A 16,151-nucleotide genomic window follows, 5' to 3' on the forward strand; every position below is an offset into this window, starting at 1 on the left:
AAATAATCCTATACTTGGAAATAAACACTTGTGTTTGTTTTGATGTGTTTGAATAAACACCAGTACTTGAAGTTTGGATCCCTCTATGCTTATGGATCTATGACAGAAGTATGAGCTCAAACTGACATAGCCTACCTTGTGCACAGAGAAAGCAAAAGCCAGATGTGTTTTGTATTCATACCATCAGTGTGCAGTTGGCGCATTGTGTGCTTAGTAGATGATGGCTTGTGTGTACTGTTTGATACGGAAACACCACTTTTACGAAGGTGTGAAGAGTTAATCTAGCTGTGTTCGCTTTTGCAAGAGAACTACAATGTTTTGATGATTGGGTGACAGGTTTTCTTATTTGTGTGAAGAGTTTTGCAAAATTAGCCAATAGTTACAAAAAATGTGCTTAAGAAATCAGAAAAAACTGTAAATCAGACTGTGGCAGAGGTGTGGTCTTTGACTTCGCTGCAGGGGAGGGGTGGTGCAGCAGGCTCAAGGGGCAGTGCCAGAGAGGCTGGTGGACAACTGTATGTTATTGTGTAATCACATCTCACCCCTTTTACAGTGACGCTGGGACCCGGAGTGAGGTACTGATGTCAGCTAGGAAGCTCGGCAGCTGTGGTCGTGACAACAATGCAAGTCAAAAAATGCTCTTGTTGCTAATAAAAATCATTACACACTGTGCCAAGCTGTCTAGACTCGTGACTGGGGTTACACAGATAACATGAGTTTGAAAAACTTCTAAAAGCTATAAGATCCAATTTTGTGCCCTTTGAGATGACTAAAAAAATATTGCTCATCTTGCTCTCCAGACTGTTCTGTAACAGCAATCTGGCGAGGAAAGAGCAGCTAACTGGTCCAGTGGGAATGTGGTGTGGCGGTTAGCTGGATAACTCGAAGCCAGTCAGTTAAGTTGATCAACAGACCTTTATTTGACATTAGCAACATAAGACCATACAAGCCAGGTCTCCACGGCTCTACTCCGTCCGTACATACATGTGAGGGGATAGGTAGTCGCTGGCACCAGCCTGTTACAATGGCAAGGTCTCTCTCAGAACAGACACACTAGCAGCATGTAATGGTTGCCACACTATACTCACACACACTAGGAGGACTCTCCCAACGATTACAATAGTAGGGCAACCCCTCCTAGTGGTGCTGTAACACAGTAAGGGTTGTTACAGTTCATGCACCTCAGATGGACAGAGAGCTGCCAATAAAGTCAATAAAACACAGAGCTGCTGAGAATAACGTGCGGATAGACATGTAGCATGAAGAAAATACCTGTGAAATCTACTCTAGTGCATTTACAAAGCTACTAAATTGCTACTTTTAAAAATGTACTTAAATGTTTTCAGAGTTTTAGAAATTTTTCATTTTATGCCTGGTTTGCGATGAGATGAAACAAGACTCAAATGCAGTAAAATAATTTTCAGTGAAAAATTTTCAACAACGATGATCTGAAAACTACTGGCAGCCACCAATGTTACCCCTCAACCTCTTAGTAGGCACACCTCTGGTATCAATTTTATAATCCTACGTCACCTCATTCTTGATTTGTCGCATTCAAAAGATTTTAAGAAAAACTCTGACTTTTCTTTTCAACCTTGAAGTCGAGGTCACTGAGATTCAAACTCGTCCACGAATCTTAGGAGCTGATCCTATGATCTAAATTTCAAAATCCTATTGCATTTTGTTGAAAAGTAATTTTTTGACATCTACAAAATTTTCAGAAAACTCATCCAAGATTTATTGTACATACGGCTACGGTATTGAGTTCAAAATCTTCTTGAGTTATGGCTTTCATGATTTTTTCAGAAAACTTGACCTCTGAACTTTATGTCAAAGTCACTGACATTTACACTCACCTGAAATCTTTAGTAGCTACACCTATCGTATCAACTTGAAGCTCCTATGTTGCCTTGTTTTCAAGTAAACACATTCACAAACTTAGGTGTCAATGTCACCTGCCTGAAATGTCACGCTGACATTTGAACCATCTGTCCCTCTTAAAGAACAACTAGTTATTTTTTTAAAGACATGCCCGTTTGTGTTTAAAGAACTAACAGATACAAATTAACTAAAAGACAGTGACACATTAATGGACATCTTGGGCTAAACTGATACAATGACAATAAACAACAGTCTAAGATGTAGAACACTAAGTGAATGTGTCAATCATCCCCTGTTTCCTAATCAGTTAGCACAGACCAAAGTACAGTAATATGAGTTAGGTTTTCTGAACCGTGTCTCATTCCTATTGTGTTCATCATAACCCTCAGTCATCGTGTCTTTCAGTTCAAACTCATCTGTGTTTAAGCCATGGAGATATTACATGTTTTCCTCGAGTCCATTTATTCAGTTGTTTTACTTGCAGCTCTGACAGTCTTTCTACTGTTCTATTTACATTCCTCCAACATTTTTCACACCCAAAAGGATGGAAAAGAGCCTCCTGGACCCACACCACTTCCTTTAATTGGGAACCTGCTGCAGCTGGACCTGAAGAGAATATATGTGACGTTAGTGAATGTTACAGGGTCATACTGTAATGTATGATAAGCATGGATGGGTTAAGGTGTTTTTTTGTTTGTAGTTATCCAAAAAATATGGATCAATTTTCACCATCTATCTGGGAACCAAAAAAGTAGTGTTCCTGTTAGGATACAACACAGTAAAGGAGGCACTTGTTGACTATGCTGAAGCATTTGGAGAAAGGGATCCAATACCAATTATGGATGAGCTATTTCGAGGACAGGGTGAGTAATTAAAAAGACAAGATTATGGCAAATACATTTCCTGTTGTGCATCATAATTTGAAAATATATATTGCCATGTGTATGTCATTGAAATTTGTTTTGATCAAATCAGGTATTGTATGGGCTAATGGTGAATCATGGAAAAAAGATGAGGCAGTTTACGATGATGAAGCTGAAGGACAAAATCATCGAGGAGTGTCATTACCTTTTGGAAGCTTTTAAACCCTTCAAAGGTAAAAGCTGATTAATGGCTGTGGAGAGAAAACAACTTCACTCCTTTAAATTTCGAGAAATTTAGTCAAAAAATAAAATTTCTCAAAGAAGTGATTTTTAACACCTTTTTCTGAATTTTAAAGGTTTTAAATGTCTTGAAGAATCTTAAAGAAGTTCCATCAGTTCAGGACCTCTTTAGGGGTCACTTCATTAAGAAGGTAAAATATATCAGAACACAAATGATGTGTTTATTGTATATTACAGCTTAACAAATGATCAGAGATTTGATTACTAAAACATCGTCACAGATGTGGAACAAAGCAGAGTGAAGGATTCTTCCTCTGATCAGTTAGTATGTGATTATCCAAATTATTATGAAAATCAACGTTTTATACACTCTTCAGTCTTCATCAATCAGTTATTTGCATTTTTAAGTTCTAAAAATGTTTTCATCCAAAACTTGTTTGTCCCAGATGCAATTTTACTTTTAAGTCGCATGTAAAAACAATATATGAGTTTTGTGTAATATTCTGTGAATATATATTAAAAAATGCAAGAAATAAAGGTTTGTGTATTCAACAGGGGACAGCTGTGTATCCTTTCCTGTTTTCTGTTCTGTCTGATGAGAGTAAATGGGAGAAACCGTACACTTTTTATCCGGAACACTTCCTGGACAAAGATGAAAAGTTTATCCAGCGTGATGCCTTCATGGTTTTTTTCTGCAGGTTTGTAATCAACTTCTTGTCAAGACCCAGTCTACTCACAGATATAATCTAGTATATTTTTTTGTTTTGTATTTCAGGTCGCAGGGTTTGTCCCGGAGCAAGGCTGGCCAGGATGGAAGTCTTCATCTTCTTCACCTTCCTTCTGCAGCACTTCCGAATTGCTCTGCCATCTGGGGTTTCAGATGATGAACTGCTTCTATCACCATCTGATAGCCTGATCCCTAACCCTTCAAATGTTAAACTGTGTGCTGTCCCCTTGTGAGACACAGTGGGCTGATGTAATTAATTCTAAACAAGAAATCATTTATATAAAAGAAGCTGCTAATGAAATAGGTAGAAGGGGTGGTGTTTCCTTGATTCTTCTTTAAGCAAGAAAAATCAGTTTGAGACTCCGAAAGAAACCTGCGGCACCACGAGGAGCTTTGTAAGGATATTTTTAATCTCCAGTGTTGTATTCATTTAATCAGGGTAATTCAGACATGCATCTGACTAGTGCATTCAGCATACCCACAATCTACAGATGATTCAGAAGATAGAAACCTCCGTTTGTTGTAAATACAATACTATGCATTTAGGCTTAACCCAAGTGTAGACAGTCAACTGACACACCAACATCTTCAGTTACACTGAAACAATCCATTCTAACTTTTGTCAGAGTCACACCTTTCCTTGACATTTTCCACTGAGGTTCAGAAAAAGTGTTTATGAAAAGATAAGATGGGATTTTCATTACTAATACAAACTAAACTGATCTCTTTCACAGTTTATTCCATTCATCTCATTCAAATTCTGTCCTTTGCATTGATGCAGTATAAACATTAATTCACACTTCACACTGAGTTTTCCTATTTTCTCTTCCAATGGTGATTGTGTATTTCTCCTGGCTCTCCTTACATTTTCCCTTCATGGCACATAGCGGCCCCTCCCTGAGCCTGGTTCTGCTGAAGATTACTTCTTGTTAAAAGAACTTCTTTTTTTTCTTCCTACCTCTGCCAAGTGCTGCCTATAGTTCATCGTTTGATTGCTGAGGTTTTACTTCATATGTGCATGCTTTACTATGTGTCAGCATAGATTTACACTTCTGCAAATCTAAACTGTGTTATATCCAAACTTTGTTACATAATATATAAAAGGAGTTGGCAACATATAAATGCAGCTGTGTGAAACTGAATTGAGTATTGAATTGTTAACATTGTTCACCCAGAACAACGTGTGTTCTATCTTGATTTTGTGTTTACAGTTTGGTTCTGAACTTATTTTGCATATTGTAATGATTACTATTTCAGCATCAGATCAGTCCGATCTATACGGTCTCTTTATAAAATGTACTGATTAAATCTAGCGGAGCATATACTGTTAAAGATTTTATAATGAAATATATATGCTTGTTATTCCCTCTTCCACATTGTTACAAAAAATATGACATGTATTCTCTGTAGACACAGGAAGAAGCCTCCAGAAGAACCAGGCTCTGCTGTGACTGGTTGGGCTCGCGGGAAGAAGAGAGCCAGAGATTAATAATAACCAATAATTAAATACAGAGAGGTGTATCAACACATAATGAGTGGAAAAGGTGACTGAAGAAGAAATATTCAGTGCAGCAGCCTACACCTATTCCAACATAACAAAGGGAGGATTCAGGGTCACCTGATCCTGTTAGGATGCCTGGGTCGTCGACCCAGGGTTTTTGAGTTTTTGATATTATTTATACTTCCTAGTTTTTGGTTTCTTTGAGTTCCGTCTTATGGCTTATGTCTCTGTCGTCTTTAGTTGCTCTGTCTCCCCTATCACCTGCATCCCCTTGTCTAGTTCGCGTCTATGTGTATCTTAAGTTCCTATATCCCCGTGTTCAGTCAGTGTTTGTCTGCCCTGTTCCCACGTCTCTGTTCCCTTTGTAGTGCCTGCATGTGAGTCTGTGTCTTTGTTCAGTCTGTGTTATGTGTTTCCTGTTTTACTTTGAAGGTCTCTGTCTTTTCTCAGTGTGTTCAGTTTATGCTTCTTTGGTCTCGTCAGTTCTGATTTGCCCCAGCTGTGTTTCCCTCCTGTTACCCATTCCCTGATTGCTCCCTCTGTGTATTTAAGCCCTGTGTTTCTCTGTGTCCGTGTCGCGATCTACCGTTTTCTTAGCTGTGTGTTCTGTCATTTCTCTAGTTTAAGTTTGTTTTGAGTTTTTTTAGTTTTGTTATATTTTGAGTATTAAATTAAAGCCTTTTTTGAGTTCACGTCTGTCTCCGGAGTCTGCACCTTGGGTCCTATTCCTGCCTGCACACAGCCACACCTAACAGATCCAGCCCTAACTACATGCTTTGTCAAAAAGGAAAGTTGTAAGCCTAATCTTAAAAGCAGAGATAGTGTTTGCCTCCAAAATCAAATTGAAAGCTAGTTCCACAGAAGAGGAGCCTGAAAGATGAAGGCTTTGCCACCCATTCTAATTTTAAATACTCTAAGACCCACAAGAAGCCTGCAGTTTTAGAGTGAAGCGGTCTACTGGGTTATAAGATGAGGTGTTTAGATTGGGCCTGATTATTCAAGACCTTGTATGTGAAAATCATTGTTTTCAATATCTGTGTTTATTTGAAAAAAAAATGCTGAACATTAAAATGCTTTATTAAACTCAGAAAGAACATCATAACCAACAACACAAAACATTATTGATTAATATTTCTGATACATGAGAGATTGTGACTTCATGTACGAAAGTCACAGCATAAACCTGCGACAAAGTGAGATTAAATGGCAACTATGTGAATTAATCTTAAAAATAAAAAGATGCACCTGAAAGCATTTGCATATTGATTGTATATAACTGCATACTACTACTATTAAAAAATACAATATACTGCAATATAAGAAAGAAATTTTACAAATGTATACTTCATTAAGATTATGCTGGTCATAACTCTTGATGTCACAGTATTACAGCTATTACTATTACTGTATTTAATCTATTCGTAAATCTGAAAAATATAAAATAAATTAAAAAAACATTTTGGTTGATGTTTAAAAAAAGAATTAAGCACATTTTAATGTAAATGAAAATGTACTTTTAGATTGTTAATTAGATAAAACTAGACAAAAATAAATTATGAAGGTTATATAATGAATTTCAGGCATGATATTGAATATTACTAAATATTGAATAATATATACTACTGAAAATTAAATTTTACTAAGTAATACTACTAATACTTGTAACTATAACAAATAATTATGAATGCTTAAATATGAAAAAGGTCAGTGCAAATGTTAAGATGTGAATATGAAAAGCTAAAGACTGATTATCAAACGATATGTATGTATGGTATTTATGTAATGTAAGATAGGAAAAAAACACTGAAAAAACAGGGGTTAAAATATCTGGAATATATAACTGTTATGTAAAACAGCAGTCCCCAACCCACGGGCCTCGGACCGGTACCGGTCCGTGAGTCGTTTGGTACCGAGCCGCGAGAGTTGAGGCTCAGGTGTGAAATGTATAGTTTATGAATACATTTTCTTTTTTTCGGTACCGGTACTAGTTTTATTTTGTTGTATTTATCCGCGACACCTTAAAGGCTGGTCCGTGAAAATATTGTCGGGCATAAACCGGTCCATGGCGCAAAAAAGGTTGGAGACTGCTGATGTAAAAAACATAGCAGATATGCAGAAAATCTCTCTTAATGTAGTTAAACAAATGAAAAGTTTCATTTGCTAGTTTTCTCATTCGAATTCTGGACCATTAGATTCTTTTCATGGTGGCGTAGATGCTGCTGCTATCACTGGAAGCTGCAGAAGAGGCGTAGGAAACTCTGACTCTCCTGTTGGTCGCCACATCACCTTCCTGACGTTTACTGTGAGCCTGTGAGATAAGAGTAAGAAACGTAACAAATAAACACTTAAACACACTTAGAGAAAAAAATACATGTGCTCTGTCACCCGAGTAAAAAATACTTGTACTCAGTCTTGTACTTGTAAATATGAAACAAGCGTGAATTTGCACTGGTGCATAATCTCACCCTTTCTTGACTGGTTCCTGGTACATGGCAGTTGTCTGTGCTCATTTCCTGGACAAACATAGTTTAGTTTAAGTTTATTACTGAAAATGATGGATAGAGAAAATAAAAGAATTCACAAAAGTTGTCATTATTCTTTAAAACCCTGATTATTTAATTTGAAAACTCACAATGTTGCCACTTGTCGGTGATTTTTTCACTAAAAACATAGAAAAGGACACATTTCAGTTCAATACTGACTGACTTGTAAAAACATTTTTGTTTATAAATTGTAAATATACCATTCTTACGTTTACTTATTTTCCATATGACGATAGCAATCATTATAAACAGTACAGCAAACCCACCGGCTACAACGATCAGAATGATGTTGGACTGAACTGTAAAGTTCATAAGTGAAACAATGAAACATGACATTATTATGAACCAGAGCTCAGTATGTTGGCAGGATTTGAAAAACTGTACTGACCTGCATTTGGGCATTCTTGAGCTGCTCGAGCCGATTTAATTGTAGTTGTTGCTGTAGTTGATTCTGTCGTGTTTCTTGTCGTGTGTGATTTAGTTGAGGTTATTGTTGTAGTTGAATTAAATGTGGTTGTTTTCGTAGGTGATTTAATTGTGGTCACTGTTGTATTTGATGTAGTTATTCTTATTGTCCCCAGGGATATAGCTTTGGTTCTTATTACAATCGATGTAGTTGTATTTTTTGTCATCAGGGATTCAACAACTGTGGTTGTTGTTGTAACTGATTTAGTAAAGGTTGTTGTCATGGGTGATTTAGTTTTGGTTGTTGTTATAGTTGTTTTACTGTTGATGACTGTTGTTGAGGGTGATGTTGTTACAACTGCTGTTGTGGGTGCTTGAGTAGTTGTTGCGCTTGATATAGATCCTTCTGATTTGGGTTTTGCTGTAGTTGTTGATGATGCTGTTGTTCTTGTGCTTGCTGAGTCCTTTTCTAAAGATGTCAAGAATACCAGAAAAATAAAATATCTGATATTTAGTTTTACAATCTAGGAATATGCAGATATGATTAAACCAGACAAAACTGTTTGTGTGTGTGTGTGTGTGTGTGTGTGTGTGTGTGTGTGTGTGTGTACTCACACATATATCTCTGCACCATAACTTTATACATATTTATGTATAAATATATTTGATACATACATATTTATTAGGGGTGCAACGATACACAAAATTCACGGTTCGGTTCGGTTCGATACTTTGGTGTCACGGTTCGATATTTTTTCGATACAAAAAATGTTCATGCATTTTTAATTTGTCATTTATTAAAATTATAAATATATATTTTAACTCAAAAGTACAGTTTTTAAATTTAACCCTAACCCTTGTGCGTGTTTTTTATTTTGACAGCGAATGCGCACCTGCGGACCACTTATGTGCAGCCCTGGTTATTTAGCTCATCATATTGCAGCCACAGAAATTCTTTTGTCCATGAAACCATAAAGCTGCACTTTCTTTTTGCCTTATAGTCTGATTTGTCATAACTTCTCCGTTTTGTGGTAAGCTTTTCTTTGGCTGTCACTTCTTCACCCTGACCTGTCTTATTTGGCTCAGCAGAACTGAAATGCTTTTACACACGCACTCACATAAGCTCAGCGATTCTCTGCGCGATCAACCTCTCACATGTTTAAGCTTGCTGCGTCATGTTTGCATAGTAAGCTAACGATTAATAAGACGATGTCAGAGGAATTGGTGCACAAATTATCATCACTCACAGATCAGTGCTGTCGCTCTCTATACACAGTTCGCACGATTGCAAAGTGAAAGCAAAAAAACAAGCGCAAATTCAAACGCGACTTCAATATGTCACATATTGACAGTGGCTCACCGATGCCAATGACATAATTACCCAGCTACATTTCTGAAAGAATGCAAAAGCATTGACATATATTTTTCCTACAATAGCCCGACGGGCAGGGAAGAGATAGATTTTGGTAGCCCGACTGAAAAAATCGCTAGCTCCGGGACGTCGGGCTAGCGATATTGCGAGCCCTGTATCTGATTGAGGAATCACTCATCTTTGGAAAAGAGAGTTTATTACAGAGAAATGGCTCTTTCCAAAATAAAAGCTATACTATCCGCTTCTTCTGGGCTATATTCTCAGCAGCATAAGGAGAATCATGTGCTAACAGCTGTCTAAATGACTCGGCTAAAGTTAGTAGCATGCTTGCTTTTTTTTGTCTGCTTCCACTTGTCTTTGCACTAGGATGATGTCGGCGTAAATGTGCAGTCATATTCGTTGTGTTCCCACTAGTGCTTTCAGGTTAATCTCGTTGAAATGACCTTAACGCCACAACACGGCAAATCTCCGTTAACGAGCTACCGCCGATAGCTCCGTGCATGGGGCTAGACGGCCAACACGTTAACGAGCTAACTGCGCTAACACACTAGCTCCCACCCATGTAATTGAGCATTACGTGGCACATCCAACATACTGTTTTACTTTAGTCCATGACTCGCTTACCTTCAGGGTCATACGTCACATGAAAACCAAAATAATTCCAAACGCCAGATCTGAATGAGGGTGGGGGAGGTGCCCTGCCCTCTTCCTTCTGACGATGCTGTCTGTGTTGAGCGCTCAGTGGATCTGCGCTGGACAGTGCAGCCTAGGCGGAGTAGTCGAACGCAGATTCACTGAGCGCTCAACACAGACAGCATCGTCAGAAGGAAAACTGATAAAATAAATTACAAATGTTGTATTGTTCGATACATATGCGTACCGAACCGAAAGCACTGTATCGAACGGTTCAATATCGATACGAATATCGTTGCATCCCTAATATTTATGTATGTATCAACTGTTCACATTTTGCTCACAAAAGTGAGCAGAAGTTTAGATTCAAATTTGGAAATGTTCATGCTTGAAAAAAAAAGACATTGTATGCATAACGATAAACACATACAGTATCATAGGTCAAGCATCAGGGTCCAAAACTGAAAATTTAAACAAATATTCTTCAATCTCATTTTCTGTCTCCTGTTTTAAGGCTCTTAATTAAAAAAAAAAAAAAGTCTATTCTTGTGAGTAATAACAACATAATTGTATCAGTGTGGTTTAGACATTTGCATAAAAAGGGAAAGATCTTTGGTTGGAGATCAGAGGGGGTTGCATCAGGGTGGAATCTGGTATTAAAATCTGCCAAATCAAATATGTTGAGCTACCAGCTGTGGTGACCCCTGTAGTGACACAAGGAGTGTCAAAAGTAACCTTTATCAGTGGCTTTACACTTAACTTCCTCACTCTAATCATAATTACTGTAATGTTTGAAGGTTCACACATCACTATAGAAACACTAACTGTTAGAAACAGACAGGAGAGCCCCAGAGTCTGAAACTTGTTTTCCTGATAAAAACTCCCTGCAGCGGTAATCACTGTCATCCAGTGATTTGATCCAGTGACAGTGTCGCTGATGTATTACTTACTCAACCAACAAAGGTCCAGGTTTTACTGTTACATTTAGCATTAAAGTCTGCTGCATTTTGACAGTGCAAGTGATATTTATAGGAAATGGGAAATGCAAAAGGCAGACATCAAGGACCCCCTGCCAAATGCAAAATTTATAAAGGTATTTAAACTCTTTACATAAAACTACTATTCTTATTTTTTCTCTAAAATATGTGATTTAGCTGTTTTGATTTGGGGGGGGGGGGGGGGGGGGGGTTGTTTTTTGTTTTTTTCAAAATGACCTATCAGCCAATACATATTCCCAGCTAAATGTCCTGCAAGACATTTTGCACACTTTTTAAAACATTTTTAGTTAGTTCCCTTTAATGTTTTTTACATTTAGTTTCAGTTTTTTAATTTTCAATTTAGTGAACTATATAAACTTATTTAAACTTAACTATATAAACTTTAAAGTTTTCTTGTCAGCTATGCACAAATAGATTTATTCTATATTTTCACTGTTGTGTCTTGAGAAACCTTGTAGTTGGAAGACTGGTATACTTTTAAATGGTTTTTCTTCTTTTATGGTTTCATAATTTGCTCACCTGTGTTTGTGACTGACACACACATACACACACACACTCACTTTATCACCCTCAATTTCAAGGCCCTTCCTACAGCTCTGAATTTCTACTCATAGATAAGCAATAGTAATGCTGCACTACTTGCACAAAACAAAGGCACTTCACCTTCATGTCTCACGTTGTTGGTGAAAATGGATGGTGGGATTCCTGCTGCTGATAAAAAAGAAAGAAAAACAAAGTTCATTCTGGGTACTTTAATTAAAATGATTATTTAATAAGTTTGAAGAAGACAGAAGAAGAAAGTTATCATGACAAAAACATACAGCACTATAGGTAAAGCATAATTTAGAACAATGAATTAGATTCTCCTCTGAGTTTTTGCTTCCTGTTTATGAAGCTATTAGAATCTATAAATCTTTATATGTTTGTGTGTAAATCACACATAATTAAATAAAGGTTGGATTTGCACATCTGCTTAATAAGTGAAAGATTGGTAGTTCGAGATCATCTGGCTTTAAATCTGCCAAATCAAATACGAATTGTCTCCTGCGGTGACCTTTTGTGAATACGAGAGAAGCCAAAAGTAGACTTTATCAGTCACTTTAGAGTTAATGACCTTCCTCTAATTATAATTATTGTAATGTTTGAAACAGTTTAAGGCAAAAATATTATGATAGAAATACTCACTGTTAAAAACAGACAGAAAAACCATAAAGTTTGAAACTTGTTTTCCTGATATGAACTGTCTGCAGTTATAACGACCGTCATCCAGTGATGTGATGTTCTTTATAACCAGAGAACAGTTTTCTGTGACACTCAGTCTGCCTGACTTAGATCTGGCGTCATTGTGAATCTTCCCATGTTCAAACAGTGGCACTGTTATGAAACTTCGGGAAGCACCAAATAGCCAGGTAGTACTGTTACAGCTTTTATTAAAGTCTTCTCTGTTTTGACAAGCCAACGTGATTTCATTTCCAATCCTAACAGACAGGTAGGGGTGAGTTCCTGCTGCTGAGGAAAAGAGAAAAGCAAAGCAAAACAAACAAATAAAAAACATACAAACGTAAAACTTTTGTCTTCATTCTTCATTAGATTAGAAGTTCTGGCATATAAAACCTGGTATTCGATTCCTGTCTCACATCACTACCTGTAAAAGTTTCTGTACTTTTACTCTGGAGACCAACGATGTCAAACTCATTTGAAATGGTGGACCACATACAGCCCACTTTGATCTTAAGTGGACCAGACCAGTGAAATTACAGTGGTCCCTCACTTCACCTTTTGCGGCCTCGCTATTTCGCGGATTTTTTTGGTGCAATTTTGCATGCTTTTTTTTTTTTTTTTACATCGCATTGTGTTCTGCGTCCTGATCGGCTGTAGACCATTATCTGTAGAGCATCCTCCATGCCGTGTCTCCTGTCCAGCACAGAATGCATTCAGCTTGTCAAATTTACATAAATCTTTGATCGCTGGCAGTGAGACTGAAGTGCTGTACTGTATGTTTGTAAGTTTCCTCCCCAACAAACACAACAATGTCGACAAAATGTTTTGCACTGTCAAAGACACCTGCGGTAGCACCCAAAAGGCAGAGGAAGATGCTAACCATCACACAATAAGTTGGACTTCTGGACATGCTAAAGGAAGCTAAAAGTTACCGTATTTTTCAGACCATAAGACACATCGGGTTATAAGGCGTGACATAAGCAGTGATATAAGTCAAACTTTACTCAACTCGTTCTTCTTGCTTCGTCTATTTCTGTACCATTGATTCATTAATGTTGAATTCTCTCGCAGCTGCTCTATTCCCATGTTCTGGACCTGAAAACAGGCTTTGATCTTTGGTTTCATTCTATAATACTGGATGTATTTTTCTACGAAGGTTTGAACTTTGAGAGTGTTTAAACAAGAGAGAAACGTGAAAATGTTCATGCCTGTCTGAGAAAAGTGTATGAAGTGTGTAGTTAGGGGTTTTACAGCCTTAAAACATCTATAATAACTGTAAAAGTAAAAGTTGGCTACTTTGTGGATTTCCCCTATCGCGGGTTATTTTTAGAACATAACTCCCACGATAAACAAAGGACCACTGTAGCCTTTGTGTAAGTGTAAAGAAGTTTAACACATTTAAACACTGATATATATTTAATATATATAACAATACACCTGTTTTTCCACATGATAAAGTAATGCTGCTATTGTAAATGAAAGAGGGCTGTCAGCATGACTCTTTGAGCTTAAGGTTTAAGAAATAATATAAAATTAAAGGAAAAAGTTTTGTTAGCTCATCGTCAGACTTCACAGAAATTTCTATAGTAGATTGTGAAAAATGGAAACTTTCTGTCATTTCATTGTTCAACTATGTCTTATTTATTCAGTGTAGTATAAATGGCAATGGGGAAAGGTCTTTATCAGTATGAAAAGACGCAGAACTTACGAAAATACAGTTAAAAGTCCAAAATGCCTTCTGTATGCCTTCCTTTACATTTTCCAAAGCCATACAGTGGGACAGTCTGTGGTGGGTCAGTTCTTATGTTTGACACCCCTGCTGTAGACTTAGCTTTAAATTTCCTTATCGTGATGCTGTCTTATTACTGTAACGTTTCAGACCATTCAATGTGCAAACAGTTTCGAAGGACATACCCGCTGTTAATACAGACAGATGCATAACTGCTTCTTCTGATCTGAATTGACTGAGGCGCAAAGACCAAAACACTCAGCTGTGAGATTCTTTTTGACTAAAAAACAGTCTGTCTGATTAAGTCTGTTGAAGATCTGTTTTTTGAAAAAAGTGGCATTACTAGGATAGTGGTACATAGAAATCTTGTCACTACTGCAAAATTTGAACTAAAAAAAAATACAGACTCATATTTTTTTTTAAAGATATGTTAAATGTTTCCTTACCTGCTAATGGCAGCATTAGTATCACAAACACATAAATGTTAGCCAGTTTTAATCCAGCCATTGTGCTTTATTCTGTCTTTTCTTGTCTCCCGTTCTCTCACTCTTGACTCTGAAATGGCACATACTCGAGTGTCATAGATATAAATGTAGACATAAGTATGTTCCACCAAAGCATGACTTCACTGGGGTTTTTTGTGTGTGGGCGGATCATATTAGACCATTAGGCATATGTAAAGAAAAAAAAAGAAAAAAAAGAGTGATGTTTATCCCTTTTTTTTTTAACCAAAGTGACACTATCAGAGCTAACTAATGTGTGTTGTTATTCTATTTGTGTAAATGTGTAAATGTGCAGATGCTGTAGTTTTGTCTCTACTGAAGCCAGAGTACACTTCCTGTCCACAGCCATCTTTAAAAGCAACTGTGACCAATAATGAGGTCATTATTACCATAAACACTCCAGCTATTTTTGTCTTCTGGTCATGATTATTATTTGTATAATTTTCTTATCTCCAGACCCTAAAAATGGATGTATGATATTAGAAATTTTTTGGTTATTCTTTGTGCAGCAGAAACATACACAGTTAAATGATAGCCTCGTGCAATTTATCCTAAAGCCCACTAATCCACGTACGTTATATAATGCAGTGTGAAATGTGCTTTTAAATAAAACGTATATTATTTATTCTGTGTTTATTAGACAGCAGAATTCATGTTAACAGTAGACATAAACAGGTGGAAATTGAACAGTTGAGCCCATCTTTATGTCCAGGTTGTAAACATTTTACTTGTTTAGCAGCTGGGAAAGAACAATTTTTAGTCATATGACACCGGTTATCCTCAAATAATTTTTGCGTGGGAGGTCTTTCGTTATGAATTTGGTCAAAACAACAGCAGAGCTCTGGAGGTGTTACCCACAAATGGACAAAATAATCATGAGGTGTGAACACACTGATGTTAGTTTTAACTTGCATGAGAAACTCAAACACTGTCATGAACTGGCTGTGTGGCAGGGACCATGACAAACACAATCCCCCTCTTTGGAAACTTGGATTAGTATGTTTTGTTTTGTTTTAAATAGCATAACAGTAAACAGCTGCGTCAAGACAATAATTAGAAATGACTATTTCTAATTATTGAAAACTGATATTATCAGTTCCAAGAGTAAGTTTGGGTGTGTTTTTGTGTGCACTGGTTAGATTAACTAAGGTCGATTCAGAGGATGGTGAGAATGTAGGTAGAAGAGCAGCAGGCCTGTAGTTTTAGTCTCTAACAAAAGCCACATGACTCATTCATGGACATTTGAGGCCAGTCGGTCAGTATAATACACCTTCCTATAATTCACAGCATCTGTGATGTGTGTTTGTTTCTTTGTCCACTAACTCTGGTGCACAACTGGGAGCTGAGAGACAAACTTTGCAGGTACACCAAGGCCTCTTAGCATCCCTGTCTAAATTATACACTGTGATGCCATCATGTTGTCCACAGACTACCTTGCAACACGCTGAATAAAGCTATTTTTAGCATATACTGTACCCACATATACTATGCCTATATGTTTTTCACACTAATGGATTTTACTGATGTTACCAGCT

General features: G+C 37.1%; 1 long non-coding RNA gene across 1 annotated transcript; it reads left to right on the forward strand.

Annotated features, from left to right (window-relative positions):
* Nucleotides 1-2,217: 2,217 nt before the first annotated feature.
* LOC143412680 (uncharacterized) lies at nucleotides 2,218-6,496 on the forward strand. The gene is made up of 5 exons (XR_013093204.1): nucleotides 2,218-2,744; nucleotides 2,857-2,977; nucleotides 3,101-3,175; nucleotides 3,540-3,682; nucleotides 3,760-6,496. It is a non-coding gene; the product is annotated as an uncharacterized LOC143412680 (long non-coding RNA).
* The last annotated feature ends 9,655 nt before the right edge of the window (nucleotides 6,497-16,151 follow it).

The sequence above is a fragment of the Maylandia zebra genome, linkage group LG15 (assembly GCF_041146795.1).
Source record: "Maylandia zebra isolate NMK-2024a linkage group LG15, Mzebra_GT3a, whole genome shotgun sequence".
In the NCBI taxonomy this organism is placed as follows: domain Eukaryota; kingdom Metazoa; phylum Chordata; class Actinopteri; order Cichliformes; family Cichlidae; genus Maylandia; species Maylandia zebra.